This window comes from Chinchilla lanigera, unplaced genomic scaffold, assembly GCF_000276665.1.
Source record: "Chinchilla lanigera isolate Chin_1 unplaced genomic scaffold, ChiLan1.0 scaffold00026, whole genome shotgun sequence".
Taxonomy (NCBI): Eukaryota; Metazoa; Chordata; class Mammalia; order Rodentia; family Chinchillidae; genus Chinchilla; species Chinchilla lanigera.
Window position 1 is genome coordinate 21,455,972 of NW_004955427.1, and position 6,209 is coordinate 21,462,180.

A 6,209-nucleotide genomic window follows, 5' to 3' on the forward strand; every position below is an offset into this window, starting at 1 on the left:
TAGTAGGGCATATATAAGCCCAAGCCCTCTGATTAGGCTGAGTCCCTACTTGCCCAGATGTCTGATACTGAAAATCAACTCCTCTTTATGTTAAACAAAAGCCATTTTTGTTTGTTGATTGGTCATTTTGGGGATCTGGTTTCCTGCTAGACATGGATGAAAATGGTAAGAGTATTGCAAAGTCCTGTTTTCATCTCTAGATGCATAATCATGAGCTGTCCTGTCTCTTCTCCAGGGCTTTGTGCTCCTATGGCAAGAAGCTTAAAGAGCAGATTTGGAGTAGGTAAAAGGATAGATCTGGGAGTGAAAAGGGGAGAGAGGAGGGAGGGAGAGAGAGAGAAAATGAATAAAGAACGAGGTGTTATGTAGTGTTGGAGGAAAGGGAGTTTAGAAAGAGAAGTATCCTTTATTCCCACTCGTGGGCCATTACTATTTATCAGAGGCATAAAGGAAATCAAGAAGATACTACCATGCAACAAAGAGAAGGAAGTAAATAAAAGAGGTATCTGGTTAATAATATCCCTTAGTTATTGTGGGCTGATCAGGTCTGCAATCTCCCAAATGAGTGTATGGTGAAGGCTAAATAAAAAGAGGCAAATGGAATGATTTCAGGACTCCAGGAGGATCAAAGCCCTCTCAGAATTCATGATTCTCTCAAGGTTAAGACTGAACTTGGCCTTTTTATATCTGGCTGGATTTGATCTCAGGTTTTTGCATCCATATTGAATGAGACTATTGCTAATTTTCCTTTCTTGTACTTTACTACATTATGTTTGATATTAAAGGTACATTAGCTTCTGATAACGAGTGGGAGCATTAACTTTTTTTGCTACTTTTGAAAGAGTTTGTGTCATAATGGAATCATTTCTGCATTGAATGTTTATAAGACCTTGCTGGTAAAGCCACTTGTGCCTAGGATTTTTTTATAAGTAGATTTTCTTTTTGGCTATAGATTCAATTTCTTTAGTAGTATAAGATTATTCAAGTTTAATTTTTCCCTTGAATCAGTTCTAGTTGTTAGAGTTTTTAGGAATTTATCTGCTTTATCTACATAAAGTTGTTTATAAAATCTTCTTGGTAGCGTATTAATGTGTGCAGGATCTGTAGTAATGGCTTCTTTTTCATTCCTGACACTAGTTACCTGTGCTTTTCTTTTCCTTCTCTTTCTTCAACTTCTCTGTCTTCATGCCCTCAATCTCACCAGAGATTTTATTATAGCATTTTCAAAGAATTACCTTTTGATTTTATTGATTCCCCCATTCTCTTCTTCTATTTATTATTTCTTTTGGTTCATTTTGTTATTCTTTCTCTAAATTCTTAAGATTGATTAATCCATTTATCATCATATATTCTTTTTTATTTACTTAATCCATAACTTTCCCCATAAAATTGCTTGAACTGTATCCCAAAAGTATGCTCTGCAGTGTTTCTATCCTTGTTCAATTCAAAATATTTTCTAAACTGCGTTGTGATTTCTTAAATGACCTATAAGTTACTTATAACTGTTTTATATTATTGAAAAATTTAGGTGTTTTCTAGTTGTTGTTTTTGTTTTTGGTATTGGGAATTGAACTAAGGACCTCAGGCTTGCCAGTCAGGCACTGTGCCACTAAGCTATATCCCTGGCCCCTAGTTGTTGTTTTGTTTGACCAATTTGTAGCACAACTACATTGCTGTCAGAGGACATGATCTTCATAATCTCTAGCCTCTGGCTTTATTGTAATTTTTTATGGCTCAATATATGGTCAGAATTTATAATATGTTCCTGATGGGCTTGAAAAGAAAGAATTTTCTATAATTATTGGATGTAGTGTTCTATATTCATCTATTATGTCAAGTTTAGTAACTGTGCTAAATTTTCACATCTATATTGATGTTTTGTATTGTTATTTTATCAATTGCTAAGAGCAACTTTTAAAAGCCTATGTTTGGAAATCTTTCTCCTTGTAATTCTGTCAGTTTCTGCTTTGTATACTTTGAAGCTATATAATTAGGTGCATTATAAATTTTAAATTATAACATCTTCCTGATGAATTGATCCTTTTATTGGTTTATAGTAATACTCACTAAATATAACATTTCTTTTGACTAATTTTATTCTGTCTGATGCTAATTAACCCCATATGCTTCTGTTGGTTAACATTTATTTGCATACTATATCTTCTTTTTTCTTTTACTTTTGACCTAATAATGTCTTTGTGTTTAGCTATGTCCAGACATTTGTCATTAACTTTTATAAATCCAGCTTATCAATTATTATATTTATTGTAATTATGATATTTCTACTACATCTCTCATTTTGTCTTGGTTTTTATCCCACCTGTTATATGTGCATGTTTCTCTCCTATCTTGCCTTCTTTTAAATCATTTTCCAATATTCTAAACTTTTCTTCTACTAGATTTGAAAGGAAATATCCTTTCCCTTTTTTAAAAAGCTGCTATAGAAATTACAATGACACTAAGCAAACAGCTTATCAGAGTCTATAGTTAATTAATATCTCTTCTTGGACTGTACAAAGTTCATAAAATAGTTTAATACTACTTAAAATCCAAATTAAGTTTTATATTTTAATTTTTAATATCATAACATATTTTTGTTTCATGTAGTCAATTTTCTTTAGAAATCATATATACTTACAACTTGTATTGGTGTTTTTCTCTTTACATTGTAGACCTTCCCTCTAGAATCATTCCTTTTCTTCCTTTTTTTAGCTCAAAATTTCTTTTATTGAAGTAGCTACAAGTACTTTAAGTAGTTACCAAAAACATTAACAGGCAGATGAACAGACAAGAAATGTATAGAATGTATAAAACAATCACATTAAATCAGAGTTTATTCTTAGATGCACTACCCATGCTGAGTTATAATACTTTTTTCCTTAGTTTTAGGTTTATAACTACGAAGAGACTAGTCAGTTAGAATTTTCCTGAGGGATTATTAGTTAGTACACTTTTTTCTACATAAACCATGACAGTATATCCTTTAATACTTTAAGCTACTCTCAGTACCTTCTTTCTTGTTAATTAGCACTGTAGACTTACAACAGTCAGAAGAGGGAAAGAGAGAAGGGCTGTACGTTGCTAGATGGGATCACTGCTCATTTTCTCTCCTTACTATTAAACCAAGTTTGAGGCTTGTCTCTTTACCCTTTAACTGACATTTAGAGGAACATAGAGAAAAAGCTGAACCTTTTATAATCCTTCATCTTACACTGGTCCTAAGTTCATAAATATAAACTAAAGGTGAAATTTTTGAGGAGCAGGCATTATGCTACTCATAATCATTTGAAATGTACTATATGCCTTTAAATCTTCAGTGTGCACTTTTTAAAAGAGATACAGAGAAGAAACAAAAAAGGAAACAGAAAAGACAGAATCCCAGGATCAGATTTCCCAAGTGGAGGCCCACTCTGTTTCCCAAGGTCGGAACTTCCATATGATATACTCCATGTAGTGTTTTCCAGTCTAATAGCTTTTCATTCACTTTTGAGTCTCAGGAAATGTTATTCAGCATTAAGAAGTAGCTGGATGCATGAACAGTGTTAGCATCAACAATACTCAACAGAAGACAAGAAGCACTGGAGTTAATCTGCAGCAAACAACAGGGGAAAATAAGAAACTCAGACCCACAATAGTATCGGCATTAGGCCAAGGTCAAAGGTAACCCAATCCACAAAGATTTCTTTCCAAGCTGAGAGGACACACAGAAAGGGAAAATTTTATCAAGCTATCCATTCCAAGGCTGCCAGGAAATTAATACTGTCCAACTATATCTCAGTTCCAAAGGTGATAGCATATTCCACTATAATACCTAGTGTATAATATCATCACAGACCTTTCAGATTCTATTATTTTTATTATGCATTAAATCTGTTAGACATGCTGGAGCCTGTGTTTCCTTGATTGTGGCATCTCTCGTGCCTTGGTGGAAAACCATCTGGTAGAAGACATAAGTTTATTGAACACAAAAATTCATCATCTTCTTGAGCATTTAGTAATTCAGTGAGGGCAGGAATTATTTCAGATTTAGCTAGCAATGCAGCCAGCATAGGAGTCATCCATACATAGAGCTCCAATCACTATAATCCCTTCTAAAACAAGGTTGTCTTCTACAGCAACTGGTTTTAATTTATCCTCAAAGTATGGAACCAAATTGTACTCCTTAAGAACCAGTTCCCAGTCCATGTCTGGAAGAGTTGGATTTGCCAGAGTCCCTAAACATTCAATCACAAACTCCTCATCATCATCATTAGAATGTGAGCTACAGGGCCTGGGGGTTTAGCTCAGCAGCAAAGCGCCTGCCTGGCAAGCGCAAGGTCGTGAGTTCGGTTCCCGGTACCAGAGAAAAACCAAAAAAAAAAAGAATGTGAGCTACAAGATCTCCAACATAATCAATAAACAAAATTTTAGTTGGTCTATCATGCTGGGAAATGCTTCCAGTGATTTTCATCAGCAATGGGTCCTTAAACTTCAGAGCTCTTTTCCTAAGCATTTCCTTCACAGCTCAGCAGTACATTCCTCTTGTTCGCAGCAAGACTAATGCAGACAGAAATGCGTTTCAAATCAATCCATTCATCTGAACATCCGAAGAGCATCTGCATTAACTGTGGTATAAGTCGGTGTATATGCAGTCAGTATATGCAAACCGTGATTTAGAGCCATCACCCACGCCTCTGTAGTAAAGCACACATATCGCTGTTTGTTGGTGGTTTTCACTGCCGAGAGTCCATGAGTTCTGGAAGAAGTCCAGTTTGCACCATTTTATTGCTCAGTTCTGAGTCACAGGGCAGGTTTAGAGAAAGCCAGAGCATGCTATTCAGTAAATCTTCATGCTCATTTGGTGTCAGATTTACCAGCTTTTCAGCAATATCTATTTCCACCATATCATTTTTCTGCTCCATAAAATACTGTTTCTTTAAGGATGTTACAACTAAAATAGGCAGCTCAGAACGACCCCCAGTGAAGAGCTTTTGCCAACACGTGAACTATGTTCTTAATCCTCATATTCAGTTCTGGACAAGTATCCTCAGCCAGATCCAGAAGCAAAGGAAAAGCAACTCTCAAGAGCTATTCTTGTTTTACCACAAGCCCCCCGTAATTTTTAAAGGTTTTTCATAATCCTTTTGCAAGGCTTGATCTTCAAGGTCTTCATCAACAGCCTTTTCCTTTCTAGAAAGGCCTTCTTGCCAGAGCTCTTCTTTTTAACTCACGATCAATGATATTCATACACAGACCCCTAATTTTATAATAAGCGGTTACTCCGTGAAACTGAGGAAAGCTGAAAAAGAGAAAAGAACAGTACATTATTCCTGTAGCTAACTAGGCGCTTTGCTGCCAGTCTTCCGCAGGACTCTTGCTAGCGCACAGGGGGTAGTTTCACGCCATCGCAGTTCTTTCAAGTTACCAGGATTTGGAGCAAGGGGCAGGATTGGAACAGAGCCTCGAACCCTGTCTGGAAAGTCTCATACAGTAATTCAGGGTATTTACCCCCGTCCTTAATGTTGGCCGCTGCGTCAATATCCATTCCTTCAAAAGGAGGTGGAGCTTTAGGTTTGCTTGATCTTTTTTTCTTTTTCTGACAATGAATCCAGGTCGTTCTGCAGATAGTACAACAGCTGTTCTGCTTCGCTTCGTTTTGAGTGATGAATAAGTTTATATTCAACCACCTTCCATGCCATGGATGCTATATCTGTGTTAGCACTGGGATGAATCTTTTTGCTTTTTTTTTTTTTTTGCATTCCTTTCGGTCTCCCAACATGAGATCGTCCATCTCTCCAAGAACGGTAGCTTCCACTTCATATTGAACAGCACGTGCTTTTTCTGACGGATGTGCATGAGTATCACCTCCTTTGACTTTCCTTTGGAGGTACTGGGCGTCTCCTTTTGTGTGGCAGTAGCAGAGGCTGAGAGGCCGGCAGGCTACTTTAGAGAGGAGTGTCCCACACCTTCACCCAAGCCAGGGACAAGGACGATCCCAAGGCCGGCGACGGCTAGTGATCACACTAAGACCACAGCTCCTCCCACAGCAACTGCCCCGACCCCCTGATCATTTCTATCTGAAGTATACACAGTAGAATTTCTTTTGGCGAAAGTTTTATGGAAAAACTTTCCATTTCATAATAGTTTTTCTGTGTGTGTAAGTCTTGCTCTTCAAGGATGTGAAACTCCATGTTGCTAATTACTGTATCTTCTAGTGAATCAAAGATAAT

General features: G+C 36.7%; 1 pseudogene; it reads right to left on the reverse strand.

Moving 5' to 3' along the window:
- Positions 1-3,767: 3,767 nt before the first annotated feature.
- On the reverse strand, positions 3,768-5,872 carry LOC102024594 (annotated as a pseudogene).
- Between the last annotated feature and the right edge of the window lie 337 nt (positions 5,873-6,209).